The sequence below is a fragment of the Salvelinus alpinus genome, chromosome 30, assembly GCF_045679555.1.
Source record: "Salvelinus alpinus chromosome 30, SLU_Salpinus.1, whole genome shotgun sequence".
NCBI lineage: Eukaryota > Metazoa > Chordata > Actinopteri > Salmoniformes > Salmonidae > Salvelinus > Salvelinus alpinus.
The window spans coordinates 1,625,031-1,640,978 of record NC_092115.1 but is presented as its reverse complement, the minus strand read 5'-3'; the positions used below and the strand labels follow the sequence as shown (position 1 = coordinate 1,640,978).

Here is a 15,948-nt window from a genome sequence, read left to right as displayed (position 1 = left end):
CTCCTACATTTCCTCAGTGAAAACAATGTACTGAGCAAATGTCAAATTGGCTTTTTACCAAATTACCGTACGACAGACCACGTATTCACCCTGCACACCCTAATTGACAAACAAACAAACCAAAACAAAGGCAAAGTCTTCTCATGCTTTGTTGATTTAAAAAAAGCTCTTAACTCAATTTGGCATGAGGGTCTGCTATCCAAATTGAAGGAAAGTGGTGTTGGGGGAAAAACATACGACATTATAAAATCCATGTACATAAACAACAAGTATGTGGTTAAAATTGGCAGAAAACACACACATTTCTTTCCACAGGGCTGTGAGATGAGACAGGGATGCAGCTTAAACCCCACCCTCTTCAACAAAAATTAAATTAATTGGCGAGGGCACTAGAACAGTCTGCAGCACCCGGCCTCACCCTACTAGAATCTGAAGTCAAATGTCTACTGTTTGCTGATGATATGGCGCTTCTGTCCCCAACCAAGGAGGACCTACAGCAGCACCTAGATCTTCTGCACAGATTCTGTCAGACCTGGGCCCTGACAGTAAATCTCAGTAAGACTAAAATAATGGTGTTCCAAAAAAGGTCCAGTTGCCAGGACAACAAATACAAATTCCATCTAGACACTGTTGCCCTAGAGCACACAACAAACGATACCTCGGCCTAAACATCAGCACCACAGGTAACTTCCACAAAGCTTTGAACGATCTGAGAGACAATGCAAGAAGGGCCTTCTATGCCCTCAAAAGGAACAGAAAATTTGACATACCAATTAGGATTAGAGGTCGACCGATTAATCGGAATGGACGATTAATTAGTGCCCAACTATTTTTTTTACACCTTTATTTAACTAGGCAAGTCAGTTAAGAACAAATTCTTATTTTCAATGACGGCATAGGAACGGTGGGTTAACTGCCTTGTTCAGGGGCAGAATGACAGATTTTTACCTTGTCCGCTCGGGGATTCGTTTTTGCAACCTTCCGGTTACTAGTCCAACGCTCTAATCACTAGGCTACCTGCCGCCCCTTATCAGCTTCAACTCATCATTACCATCTTACCAGCTGCCTTACATTGCACTCCACGAGGAGCCTGCATGGCAGGCTGACTACCTGTTACGCGAGGGCAGCAAGAAGCCAAGGTAAGTTGCTAGCTAGCATCTTCACATAATCACTAGTTAACTACACATGGTTGATGATATTACTACGGTAGTTTATCTAGCGTTTCCTGCGTTGCATATAATCGATGCGGTGCCTGTTAATTTCTCATCGAATCACAGCCTACTTCGCCAAACAGGTGATGATTTAGCACTGTCGTTGCACCAAACCTAACCATAAACATCAATGCCTTTCTTTAAAATCAATACACAAGTATATATTTTTAAACCTGCATATTTAGTTAATATTGCCTGCTAACATGAATTTCCTATTATTAGGGAAATTGTGTCACTTCTCTTGCGTTCCGTGCAAGCAGTCAGGGTATATGCAGCAGTTTGGGCCGCCTGGCACGTTTCGAACTGTTGAAGTCCATTTATTCCTAACAAAGACCGTAATTAATTTGCCAGAATTCTACATAATTATGACATTACATTGAAGGTTATACAATGTAACAGCAATATTTAGACTTATGGATGCCACCCGTTAGATAAAATACAGAACGGTTCCGTACTTCACTGAAAGAATAAACGTTTTGTTTTCGAAATGATAGTTTCCGGATTCGACCATATTAGTTTGAGTTTATTTTATTTTTACAGGGACAGTGCACATTAATCAACGTTTCAGTAAAAGTGCCAGTTTTAGCCAGCCGGCTAATTTTCAACCGCAGTCCCTGGGCAGGTTATTAAAAACAATTACAATATAGACAATCATTGAGCAGTGAGCACACGAAGAGTAACATAGAACAAGCAAGACGTAGCATACAGACAGAGCAACTTAGAACAACAAGACGTAGCATACAGACAGAGCAACATAGAACAAGACGTAGCATACAGACAGAGCAACATAGAACAAGACGTAGCATACAGACAGAGCAACTTAGAACAAAAAGCAGCAAGACAAAATTCATAAAAGCCACAAAGTGTTTCCACACCTCACAAGCTACAGACAACATAGAAAGCGGCAATACACAGCTAGAGATTATGTTCACAAATCTGATTGACCTTTAGCCTTGTCGTCATGTTTTTTGTGAAAGTGTGATATGTGGTGCAGTTATGTGTGTCTGATGGCAGTGTATTCCAGACGTGGGAAGCTCTCACAGAGAAAGCGGATTTACTAAAGGTGCTTTTCCTTAAGGGAACTATACAGTCACCTCTCATGGCAGACCTTGTGGATCTGCTGCCATATGTTTGGGTTTTCTGTTTAACAAAAGTACTGAGTGGAGGGGGAGCCAGGCCATTTAGGATCTTGAATACAAGACATGCATCAGTGTATTGCACAAGATTTTCCAACTCAGGAGCTCATGCTTTCTGAGGATGTAACAGTAATGATGGCTATTGGGCTTCCTATCAAGCACGTTGAGAGCCTGTTTGTAGACAGACTGAATAGGTTTTAATGTTGTACAGCAAGCTTGGGCCCAACTAGTCAAGCAGTATGTTAAGTGGGGGAGTATCATAGATTTGAAGTACAGTTATGCTACCTCTGTAGTCAAACAATTTCGTATAAATCAGAAATAAGCTAGGTTGAATTTGGTTATCTGAATTACCTTTTTCACATGCTTTTTAAAAGAAAGGTTGGAATCAAGTATGATGCCCTGACACACAGACATCTGGCTCAGTAGCATCAGATACCACCTGGAGCTTCTCCCCTGACACACAGACATCTGGCTCAGTAGCATCAGATACCAGCTGGAGCTTCTCCCTGATACACAGACATCTGGCTCAGTAGCATCAGATACCAGCTGGAGCTTCTCCCCTGACACACAGACATCTGGCTCAGTAGCATCAGATACCACCTGGAGATTCTCCTCTGACACACAGACATCTGTCTCAGTAGCATCAGATACCACCTGGAGCTTCTCCCTGACACACAGACATCTGGCTCAGTAGCATCAGATACCAGCTGGAGCTTCTCCCCTGACACACAGACATCTGGCTCAGTAGCATCAGATACCACCTGGAGCTTCTCCTCTGACACACAGACATCTGTCTCAGTAGCATCAGATACCACCTGGAGCTTCTCCCCTGACACACAGACATCTGGCTCAGTAGCATCAGATACCACCTGGAGCTTCTCCCCTGACACACAGACATCTGGCTCAGTAGCATCAGATACCACCTGGAGCTTCTCCCTGATACACAGACATCTGGCTCAGTAGCATCAGATACCACCTGGAGCTTCTCCCTGATACACAGACATCTGGCTCAGTAGCATCAGATACCAGCTGGAGCTTCTCCCCTGACACACAGACATCTGTCTCAGTAGCATCAGATACCACCTGGAGCTTCTCCCTGATACACAGACATCTGGCTCAGTAGCATCAGATACCACCTGGAGCTTCTCCCCTGACACACAGACATCTGGCTCAGTAGCATCAGATACCACCTGGAGCTTCTCCCTGACACACAGACATCTGGCTCAGTAGCATCAGATACCACCTGGAGCTTCTCCCCTGACACACAGACATCTGGCTCAGTAGCATCAGATACCACCTGGAGCTTCTCCCTGACACACAGACATCTGGCTCAGTAGCATCAGATACCACCTGGAGCTTCTCCCTGACACACAGACATCTGGCTCAGTAGCATCAGATACCACCTGGAGCTTCTCCCCTGACACACAGACATCTGGCTCAGTAGCATCAGATACCACCTGGAGCTTCTCCCCTGACACACAGACATCTGGCTCAGTAGCATCAGATACCACCTGGAGCTTCTCCCTGACACACAGACATCTGGCTCAGTAGCATCAGATACCACCTGGAGCTTCTCCCCTGACACACAGACATCTGGCTCAGTAGCATCAGATACCACCTGGAGCTTCTCCCCTGACACACAGACATCTGGCTCAGTAGCATCAGATAACACCTGGAGCTTCTCCCCTGACACACAGACATCTGGCTCAGTAGCATCAGATACCACCTGGAGCTTCTCCCTGACACACAGACATCTGGCTCAGTAGCATCAGATACCACCTGGAGCTTCTCCCCTGACACACAGACATCTGGCTCAGTAGCATCAGATACCACCTGGAGCTTCTCCCCTGACACACAGACATCTGGCTCAGTAGCATCAGATACCACCTGGAGCTTCTCCCCTGACACACAGACATCTGGCTCAGTAGCATCAGATACCACCTGGAGCTTCTCCCCTGACACACAGACATCTGGCTCAGTAGCATCAGATACCACCTGGAGCTTCTCCCCTGACACACAGACATCTGGCTCAGTAGCATCAGATACCAGCTGGAGCTTCTCCCCTGACACACAGACATCTGGCTCAGTAGCATCAGATACCAGCTGGAGCTTCTCCCCTGACACACAGACATCTGTCTCAGTAGCATCAGATACCACCTGGAGCTTCTCCCTGATACACAGACATCTGGCTCAGTAGCATCAGATACCAGCTGGAGCTTCTCCCCTGACACACAGACATCTGTCTCAGTAGCATCAGATACCACCTGGAGCTTCTCCCCTGACACACAGACATCTGGCTCAGTAGCATCAGATACCACCTGGAGCTTCTCCCCTGACACACAGACATCTGGCTCAGTAGCATCAGATACCACCTGGAGCTTCTCCCTGATACACAGACATCTGGCTCAGTAGCATCAGATACCAGCTGGAGCTTCTCCCCTGACACACAGACATCTGGCTCAGTAGCATCAGATACCACCTGGAGCTTCTCCCCTGACACACAGACATCTGGCTCAGTAGCATCAGATACCACCTGGAGCTTCTCCCCTGACACACAGACATCTGGCTCAGTAGCATCAGATACCACCTGGAGCTTCTGCCCTGACACACAGACATCTGGTTCAGTAGCATCAGATACCACCTGGAGCTTCTCCCCTGACACACAGACATCTGGCTCAGTAGCATCAGATACCACCTGGAGCTTTTCCCCTGATACACAGACATCTGGCTCAGTAGCATCAGATACCAGCTGGAGCTTCTACCTGATACACAGACATCTGGCTCAGTAGCATCAGATACCACCTGGAGCTTCTCCCCTGACACACAGACATCTGGCTCAGTAGCATCAGATACCAGCTGGAGCTTCTCCCCTGACACACAGACATCTGTCTCAGTAGCATCAGATACCACCTGGAGCTTCTCCCCTAACACACAGACATCTGGCTCAGTAGCATCAGATACCAGCTGGAGCTTCTCCCCTGACACACAGACATCTGGCTCAGTAGCATCAGATACCAGCTGGAGCTTCTCCCCTGACACACAGACATCTGGCTCAGTAGCATCAGATACCACCTGGAGCTTCTCCCTGATACACAGACATCTGGCTCAGTAGCATCAGATACCACCTGGAGTTTCTCCCCTGACACACAGACATCTGGCTCAGTAGCATCAGATACCACCTGGAGCTTCTCCCCTGACACACAGACATCTGGCTCAGTAGCATCAGATACCACCTGGAGCTTCTCCCCTGACACACAGACATCAGGCTCAGTAGCATCAGATACCACCTGGAGCTTCTCCCTGATACACAGACATCTGGCTCAGTAGCATCAGATACCACCTGGAGCTTCTCCCCTGACACACAGACATCTGTCTCAGTAGCATCAGATACCACCTGGAGCTTCTCCCTGATACACAGACATCTGGCTCAGTAGCATCAGATACCACCTGGAGCTTCTCCCCTGACACACAGACATCTGGCTCAGTAGCATCAGATACCACCTGGAGCTTCTCCCTGACACACAGACATCTGGCTCAGTAGCATCAGATACCACCTGGAGCTTCTCCCCTGACAAACAGACATCTGGCTCAGTAGCATCTGTTGCCCTCTTTGTGAAGAGCATGCAAACAGTTTTTTTCACATTACAGTAGTGAGTCACTGAGCCACTTTGTAACCTGGACCATTACAGTAGTGAGTCACTGAGCCACTTTGTAACCTGGACCATTACAGTAGTGAGTCACTGAGCCACTTTGTAACCTGGACCATTACAGTAGTGAGTCACTGAGTCACTTTGTAACCTGGACCATTACAATAGTGAGTCACTGAGTCACTATGTAACCTGGACCATTACAGTAGTGAGTCACTGAGTCACTTTGTAACCTGGACCATTACAATAGTGAGTCACTGAGTCACTATGTAACCTGGACCATTACAGTAGTGAATCACTGAGCCACTTTGTAACCTGGACCATTACAGTAGTGAGTCACTGAGTCACTTTGTAACCTGGACCATTACAGTAGTGAGTCACTGAGTCACTTTGTAACCTGGACCATTACAATAGTGAGTCACTGAGTCACTATGTAACCTGGACCATTACAGTAGTGAATCACTGAGCCACTTTGTAACCTGGACCATTACAGTAGTGAGTTCTTGTGCAGCTTGTTGTTTGCTCTTTGCATGCTCATATATCACTGTATCATCTGCATACATTTGAACTTCAGACCCAGTACAGACAGAAGGCAGATCCTTAATGTACAGGCTGAACAGGAGGGGCCCCAGTATTGACCCTTGGGGCACGCCCACATCATAGCTAAGAGTGAGCGACAGCTCATTGCTCACTCTGACACACTGAGTTCTGCCTTCAAGGTATGATTTCATCCATCTCAAGGCATCGGGGGAAAAGTTGAACTTGGACAATTTTGTGATGAGAATCTCATGGTTAACAGTATCAAAAGCCTTCCTTAGATCCAGAAACACAGCCCCAACAACGCCCCCTTTGTCCATCTTGGACTTCACATTTTCCAGAAGAAAGCAGTTGGCCGTTTCTGTGGAGTGTTTCGCTCTGAAGCCAAACTGCATGGAGTGTAATGTGAAGGGGCTGTTGTTGAGGTGGGCAATCAGTTGTTCTGCTACACACTTTTCAACAACCTTTGACACCACAGGTAGTATACTAATGGGCCTGTAGTTACTCCCGTCAGCATGGTCGCCCGATTTAAAGATGGCCGTTATTATGGCCGACTTACAGACCCTTGGAAACACCCGAGACGAATAGATGTGTTGGTGACCTTAGTAATGGGGCCAATGAGTGACTCTTTGTAGTTTTTAAGAAAGGTAGAGTCCAGCTCAAACACATCTTTGGCTTTAGAGTTCTTTAGTGAGCTAATCACCTTGTTCACCTTTGACTCAGAAACCTCCCTTATGATGAAGACAGGTTGAGCGTCATTCACTAGCACTGAGCCCAAGAAACCAGTGGAGGAGTTCTGTGTCAGTACCCTGACAGAGTCAACAAAGTAGGAATTGAAGGCTATTGCTATTTCGACTGCATCCTGTGTTAGATTGTTATTCACCATGATTTCTAGTCTTTTTGCAGTGTTCCTATGGTCTTTCTCTGTTAACTTTTTTAGATTCTCCCAGATCAATTGAGAATTTCCCTTTGCTTCACCAATTATGTTAATAAAAAAAGTTTGCCTTGGCCTGTCTGATTTCTTTCATCACCTTATTTCTCAACATGGTAAACCTACGTCTGTCATGCTCTAATTTGGATCTTAGGGCTATTTTTAGAGCATAATCTCGTTCTTTCATCAACTTCCAGATTTCTCCATTTAGCCAAGGAAGAGTGCTCTTTTGGCCAGGTTTGGATTTGATTTTCTTTAGGAAACAATTTAATGTAGTCTGGATTGTGGATAGAAAAACTTGACTATCAGCTTCCACGTCTGTATAGGACAAGAGATCCTTCCAGTTAATTCCCTTAATTGCGTTTTCAAAATAGTTTAATTCACTCTTAGGTATTAATGACCTAAGGCTCGTATTTCTGTGTGTTATTATGTTATAATTAAGTCTATGATTTGATATTTGATAGAGCAGTCTGACTGAGCGGTGGTAGGCAGCAGCAGGCTCGTAAGTATTCATTCAAACAGCACTTTCGTGCGTTTGCCAGCAGCTCTTCGCAATGCTTCAAGTATTGCACTGTTTATGACTTCAAGCCTATCAACTCCCGAGATTAGGCTGGTGTAACCGATGTGAAATGGCTAGCTAGTTAGCGGGGTGCGCGCTAATAGCGTTTCAATCGGTGACGCCACTCGCTCTGAGACTTGGAGTAGTTGTTCCCCTTGCTCTGCAAGGGCCGCGGCTTTTGTGGAGCGATGGGTAACGATGCATCGAGGGTGGCTGTTGTCGATGTGTTCCTGGTTCTTGCCCAGGTAGGGGCGAGGAGAGGGACGGAAGCTATACTGTTACACTGGCAATACTAAAGTGCCTATAAGAACATCCAATAGTCAAAGGTGTATGAAATACAAATGGTATAGAGAGAAATAGTCCTATAATTCCTATAATAACTACAACCTAAAACTTCTTACCTGGGAATATTGAAGACTCATGTTAAAAGGAACCACCAGCCTTCATATGTTCTCATGTTCTGAGCAAGGAACTGAAATGTTAGCTTTCTTACATGGCACATATTGCACTTTTACTTTCTTCTCCAACACTTTGTTTTTGCATTATTTAAACCAAATTGAACATGTTTCATTATTTATTTGAGGCTAAATTGATTTTATTGATGTATTATATCAAGTTAAAATAAGTGTTCATTCAGTATTGTTGTAATTGTCATTATTACAAATAAATTAATTAATCGGCTGATTAATCGGTATCGGCTTTTTTGTGGTCCTCCAATAATCGGTATCAGTATCGGCTTTTTTGTGGTCCTCCAATAATCGGTATCGGTATCGGCGTTGAAAAATCTTAATCGGTCAGCCTCTAATTAGGATCTGGCTAAAAATTATTGAATCAGTTATAGATCCAATTGCCTTTTAAATTGAGACTCTGCATGCAGAATTCTGCAAAAATATCCTCAGTGTACAACGTAGAACACCAAATAGTGCATGCAGAGCAGAATTAGGCCGATACTCGCTAATGATCAAAATCCAGAAAAGAGCCGTTAAATTCTACAACCACCTAAAAGGAAGCGATTCCCAAACCTTCCATAACAAAGCCATCACCTACAGAGAGATGAACCTGGAGAAGAGCAAGCTGGTCCTGGGGCTCTGTTCATAAACACAAACAGACCCCACAGAGCCCCAGGAAAGCAACACAATTAGACCCAACCAAATCATGAGAAAACAAAAAGATAATTACTTTACACATTGGAAAGAATTAACAAAAAACCAGAGCAAACTAGAATGCTATTTGGCCCTAAACAGAGAGTACACAGTGGAAGAATACCTGACAACTGTGACTGACCCAAACTTAAGGAAAGCTTTGACTATGTACAGACTCAGTGAGCGTAGCCTTGCTATTGAGAAAGGCCGCTGTAGGCAGACATGGCTCTCAAGAGAAGACAGGCTATGTGCACACTGCCCACAAAATGAGGTGGAAACTGAGCTGCACTTCCTAACCTCCTGCCCAATGTATGACCATATTAGAGACACATATTTCCCTCAGATTACACAGATCCTCAATAAATTCGAAAACAAACCTAATTTTGATAAACTCCCATATCTACTGGGTGAAATTCCACAGTGTGCCATCACAGCAGCAAGATGTGTGACCTGTTGCCACAAGAAAAGGGCAACCAGTGAAGAACAAACACCATTGTAAATACAACCCATATTTATGTTGATTTATTTTCCCTTTTGTACTTTAACTATTTGCACATCGTTACGACAATGTATATAGTAGACATAATATGACATTTGAAATGTCTTTATTCTTTTTGAACTTTTGTGAGTGTAATGTTTACTGTTAATTTTTGTTTATTTCACTTCTGTTTATTATCTAATTCACTTGCTTTGGCATGTTTGCCATGCCAATAAAGCCCTTCAATTAAATTGAATTGAGAGAGCATATTCCAAAGCTACATGATCAGGTAAGTAGGCTATAACAACGTGTCAGTTTAACCAATCAGGTAATAGTCACTATGTAGGATATTAGCATCCTATAGGCTACTATCCAACACACTACACTACCTCCCATGTATCACCCTATGGACGTTGCGCGCACACAGCCATGCCTAAACTATATAGATAGCCTGTTTGGGTTAGAGACAACTTATGCTTGATCCGAAATGTGGTCGGAGGCGTCCAATGGATGATTCGACGCGAAGCGGAGCCTCCAGAGGCAAGCAGAGGACACATTGAGCTCCGGACCATGCCCCTCTCAAATGTTGTATCAATGTGGAGGCCTCCGTATAGCTCCGCATTGACATGATTAGTTGACCGTAGCGGGAGGGCGGTAGGTCCTGTATAAACGCAAACTCACTTCCTTCACATCTTCCTTCACAACACTAATGTGCTGCTCGACAAAGAGCAGGTATGCATGCCCTGACTTCTGCAGAGGCCGTACCACTAAATGCTGGATGGCCAATGCAGAAATCGGATTGACCATGTAACACCTTTCAGCCGCGATCATGCAGAGTAAACATCCCAGCACAGAATGAAACTATAAAAAAAAAAACTCTCTCTTACCATGAAGCCATCGGTGTCCAGTCGGAGGGGGTTTTGTCCGGTATGTTCTCAGTTCCCTTTCCCAGTAAATATTCTGTTCAGTCGGTAATATCAAGCACGCAGCGCAGCTAGTAAGAGATGACAGGTATTTGATCACTGCAGCCGCAGCACGCGCTCAACGTACACCCTGCTGCGAACGAGGGGAGACGGTACCTCCAGCTCGACCTGACCTTCACAGACCTGAGACGTCTTTACCTTCACAGACCTGAGACAGCGGGACAGACAAGAGACAGACAGAGACAACTTCTGAGTTCCCACAGCAAGTCCTGTCTGTCCATGGGTTTCCCATACTGTAGAATCAACCTACTCAGATCTTTACGGTAGCCTACAGTTGCCTATTTGTTGCTGCATACATGTAAGTACGGTCTTTTAGGGCAGCAGTGTTGTGGAGACTTAGAAGACAAAACTCTGACTAGTCGGTTGGGCTGATGTGAATCCGCATATTACTGCGTTCATCTGTGGCGCGACTCGCGCCTGCGCACAGAGCAGAGCGGCCGGCAGATGGAGATATTGAGTCTTACCGTCCAAATGCATTGTATGCAGCGGCAATCCACTCGTATCCCCAGTGGTTCTACCTAAAACATTCTCCATTCAGTCTGCTGCAAAGAACTTGATTTCCTCCTTAACTAGATTTCACAGAGAGAAAAAAACGGGGGAAATATGCGTACTTTCTTTATGAAACACAATTTTCCATCACCATGCTAAAGTGGCGAACGCCTAGGAATGCTAGTCCCGAATGTTGCTTATAGCGTTTAGCCAATCAGGTTGCAGTCTGTTTCCTGTATTATTATTTTAGCAACAAAAAAAAATACAACTTTTCAAATTGTACAGAAGTTCAATTATACACTCAAAATGCATATTTAGCAAAGAACATAACATAGCACACAGGTTTAAGAAAAATATATATACAGAACCAGTCAAACGTTTGGACACCTACTCATTCAAGGGGTTTTCTTAATTTTTTACTATGTTCTACATTGTAGAATAATAGTGAAGACATAAAAACTATGAAATAACACATATGGAATCATGTAGTAACCAAAAAAAGTGTTAAATAAATCCAAATACATTTTATATTTGAGATTCTTCAAAGTAACCACCCTTTGCCTTGATAACATCTTTGCACACTCTTGACATTCTCTCAACCAACTTCATGAGGTAGTCACGTGGAATGCATTTCAAATAACAAGTGTGTCTTGTTAAAAGTTAGTTTGTGGAATTTTTTGCATCTGTGCCAAGGAAATTGAAACTCTTGACCCGCTCCACTTCGATGTTAATGGGGGCCTGTTCTGTCCTCCTTTTCCTATAGTTCATGATCAGCTCCTTTGTCTTGCTGACGTTGAGGGAGAGGTTGTTGTCCTGGCACCACACTGCCATCGTTGTCAGTGATCAGGCCTACCACTCTTGTGTCGTCAGCAAACTTAATGATGGTGTTGGAGTCGTGTTTGGCCATGCAGTCGTGGGTGAACAGGGAGTACAGGAGAGGACCAAGCACACACCCCTGAGGGGCCCCAGTGTTGAGGATCAACGTGGCAGACGTGTTGTTGCCTATCATTACCACCTGGGGGCGGACCGTCAGGAAGTCCAGGATCCAGTTGCAGAGGGAGGTGTTTAGTCCCAGGGTCCTTAGCTTAGTGATGAGCTTCGTGGGCACTATGGTGTTGAACCCTGAGCTGTAGTCAATGAATAGCATTCTCACATAGGTGTTCCTTTTGTCCAGGTGGGAAAAGGCAGTGTAGAGTGCGATTTAGATTGCGTCATCTGTTGGGGCGGTATGCACGTTGGAGTGGGGCTAGGGTTTCTGGCGTGATGGTGTCGATGTGAGCCATGACCAGCCTCTAAAAGCACATCATGGCTACCGACGTGAGTGCTACGGGGCGGTAATCATTTAGGCAGGTTACCGTCCCTTTCTTAGGCACAGCGACTTTGGTGGTCTGTTTGAAACATGTAGGTATTACAGACTCGGCCAGAGAGAGTTTGAAAATGTCAGTGAAGACACTTGCCAGTTGGTCCGCGCATGCTTTGAGTACACGCCCTGGTAATCCGTCTGGCCCAGCGTCTTTGTGAATGTCGACCTGTTTTAAGGTCTTCCTCACATCGGCTACAGAGAGCGTTATCACACAGTCGTTCGGAACATTTGGTGCTCTCATGCATGATTCAGTGTTGCTTGCCTTGAAGCGAGCATATAAGTTATTTAGCTCGTCTAATAGGCTCGCGTCACTGGGCAGCGTCTGGGTTTCCCTTTGTAGTCCGTAATATTTTTCAAGCCCTGCCACATCCGACGAGCGTCAGAGACGGTGTATCTGATAATCTATCATTTGTTTTTCAACAGGACAATGACCCAACACACCTCCAGACTGTGTAAAGGATATTTGACCAAGAAGGAGAATTATGGAGTGCTGCATCAGATGACTCCTGACCTGGCCTCCACAATCACCCGACCTGAACAAAATTGAGATGGTTTGGGATGAGTTGGACCGCAGAGTGAAGGAAAAGCAGCCAACAAGTACTCATTATATGTGGGAACTCCTTCAAGACTGTTGGAAAAGCATTCCAGGTGAAGCTGGTTGAGAGAATGCCAAGCGTTTCCAAAACTGTCATCAAGTCAAAGGGTGGCTAATTTGAAGAATCTCAAATATATTGTCTTAACTTTTTTGGTTAAGACATTATTCCATATGTGTTATTTCATAGTTTTGATGTCTTCACTATTATTCTACAATGTAGAAAATTAGTAGCTGTCCAAACTTTTGACTGGTACTGTAGTACAGTTACTACATCAGAACAACTACCTGATATTCTCTAGATATATAGTACAGTAACTACATCAGAACAACTACCTGATATATAGTACAGTAACTACATCAGAACAACTACCTGATATTCTCTAGATATATAGTACAGTAACTACATCAGAACAACTACCTGGTATTCTCTAGATATATAGTACAGTAACTACATCAGAACAACTACAGTGGCTTTGGAAAGTATTCAGGCCACCTTTTCCACATTTTGTTACGTTACAGCCTTATTCTAAAATGGATTAATAAAAAATGTCCTCAGTAATCTACGCATAATAGCCCGTAATGACAAAGCGAAAACAGGTTTTTAGACATTTTTGCAAATGTATTAAAAAAATAAAAATAAAACAGATATACCTTATTTGCAAAAGTATTCAGAGACCCTTTGCAATGACACTCGAAATTGAGCTCAGGGTGTTTCCATTTGGTAGTTGGTATTTTAGTAGGATCCTGTTGCAGAAGCAGCAGCTACTCTTCCTGGGGTCCACACAAAACACGAAACATAATACAGAACATCAATAGACAAGAACAGCTCAAGGACAGAACTACATACATTTTTAAAAAGACACACGTAGCCTACATATCAATACATACACACAAACTATCCAGGTCAAATAGAGGAGAGGCATTGTGCCATGAGGTGTTGCTTTATCTGTTTTTTGAAACCAGGTTTGCTGTTTATTTGAGCAATATGAGACTCAAGGAAGTTCCATGCAGTAATGCCTCTATATAATACTGTACGTTTTCTTGAATTCGTTCTGGATTTGGGGACTGTGAAAAGACCCCTGGTGGCATAAGTGTGTGTGTCAGTGCTGTGTGTAAGTTGACTATGCAAATAATTTGGGATTTTCAACACATTAATGTTTCTTATAAAAAGAAGAAGTGATGCAGTCAGTCTCTCCTCAACTCTTATCCAAGAGAGACTGGCATGCATAGTATTAATATTAACCCTCTGATTACAATGAAGAGCAAGACGTGCCGCTCTGTTCTGGGCCAGCTGCAGCTTAACTAGGTCTTTCCTTGCAGCACTGGACCACACAACTGGACAATAATCAAGATTAGACAAAACTAGAGTCTGCAGAACTTGCTTTTTGGAGGGTAGACCTCTACCCATCTTTGCAACCATTGAATCTATATGTTTTGACCATGACAGTTTACAATCTAAGGTAACGCCAAGTAATTTTGTCTCCTCAACTTGTTCAACAGCCACACCATTCATTACCAGATTCAGCTGAGGTCTAGAACTTAGTGAATGATTTGTACCAAATACAATGCTCTTAGATTTAGATGTTCAGGACCAGTAATAAAACAGACTGCAACCCTTTGTTTAGAGTTTCAGTGACTTCATTAGCTGTGGTTTCTGATGCTTGTATGGCTGAATCATCAGCATACATGGACACACATCCTTGGTTTAATGCCAGTGGCAGGTCATTGGTAAAAATATAAAAGAGTAGAGGGCCTAGAGAGCTGCCTTGCGGTACACCACACTTTTCATGTTTGACATTAGAGACGCTTCCATTAAAGAAAACCCTCTGAGTTCTATTAGATAGATAGCTCTGAATCGACAATATGGCAGAGGTTGAAAAGCCATAACACATACGTTTTTTCAATAACAGGTTATGGTCAATAATATCAAAGGCTGCACTGAAATCTAACAGTACAGCTCCCACAATCTTCTTATTATCAATTTCTTTCAACCAATCATCAGTCATTTGTGTCAGTGCAGTACATGTTGAGTTCCCTTCTCTATAAGCATGCTGAAAGTCTGTTAATTTGTTTACAGAGAAATAGCATTGTATTTGGTCAAACACCATTTATTCCAACAGTTTGCTAAGAGCTGTCAGGAAGCTGAAATGTCTGCTGTTAGAACCAGTAAAGGCCGCTTTACCACTGTTGGGTAGCGGAGTTACTTTGGCTTCCCTCCAGGCCTGAGGACAAAGACTTTCCTCTAGGCTCAGATTAAAGATATGACACTAACTAACACCACACTAACTTTACAAAATTCAAACTTGCAGTGCTTTTCATTCATTATTTGTTTTTTAATGCATGAATATAATTGCTCACTGTTTTTCGTGGGCATTTCCTCCCTAAGTTTGCCAACTTTGCCAAATGAAGTAATAATTAAAGTAATTGACAACATCAAATGGTTTTGTGATGAATAAGCCATCTGATTGGATGAACGATGGACACCTGGGAGCCAGAAATCTTTCTGATTGAGAGGGGGTCAAATAAATACTTATGTCCCTCATTAAAATGCAAATCAATTTATACAATTTTTGACATGCGTTTTTCTGGATTTGTTTGTTGTTATTCTGTCTCTCACTGTTCAAATAAACCTACCATTAAAATTATAGACTGATCATTTCTTTGTCAGTGGGCAAACGTACAAAATCAGCAGGGGATCAAATACTTTTTTCCCTCACTGTACATTGGCGCGTTATGTTCAGTAGTTACAAAACATCCGGTGATTTTGCAGAGAGCCCAATCAATTTACAGAACTACTCATAATAAACATTGCTAAAAGATACAACTGTTATGCATGGAATTTTAGATCCACTTCTCCTTAATGCAACCGCTGTGTCA

General features: G+C 43.7%; 1 protein-coding gene across 1 annotated transcript in view; it reads right to left on the bottom strand.

The window, feature by feature from the left end:
* LOC139560186 (pituitary adenylate cyclase-activating polypeptide type I receptor-like) overlaps positions 1 to 11,001 on the bottom strand; it is a 78,625-nt gene extending 67,624 nt beyond the window's left edge. Inside the window, exon 1 of the mRNA XM_071376734.1 lies at positions 10,529 to 11,001. The gene's annotated coding sequence lies outside the window, so the exon portion shown is untranslated. The remainder of the gene's footprint in view (positions 1 to 10,528) is intronic.
* Between the last annotated feature and the right edge of the window lie 4,947 nt (positions 11,002 to 15,948).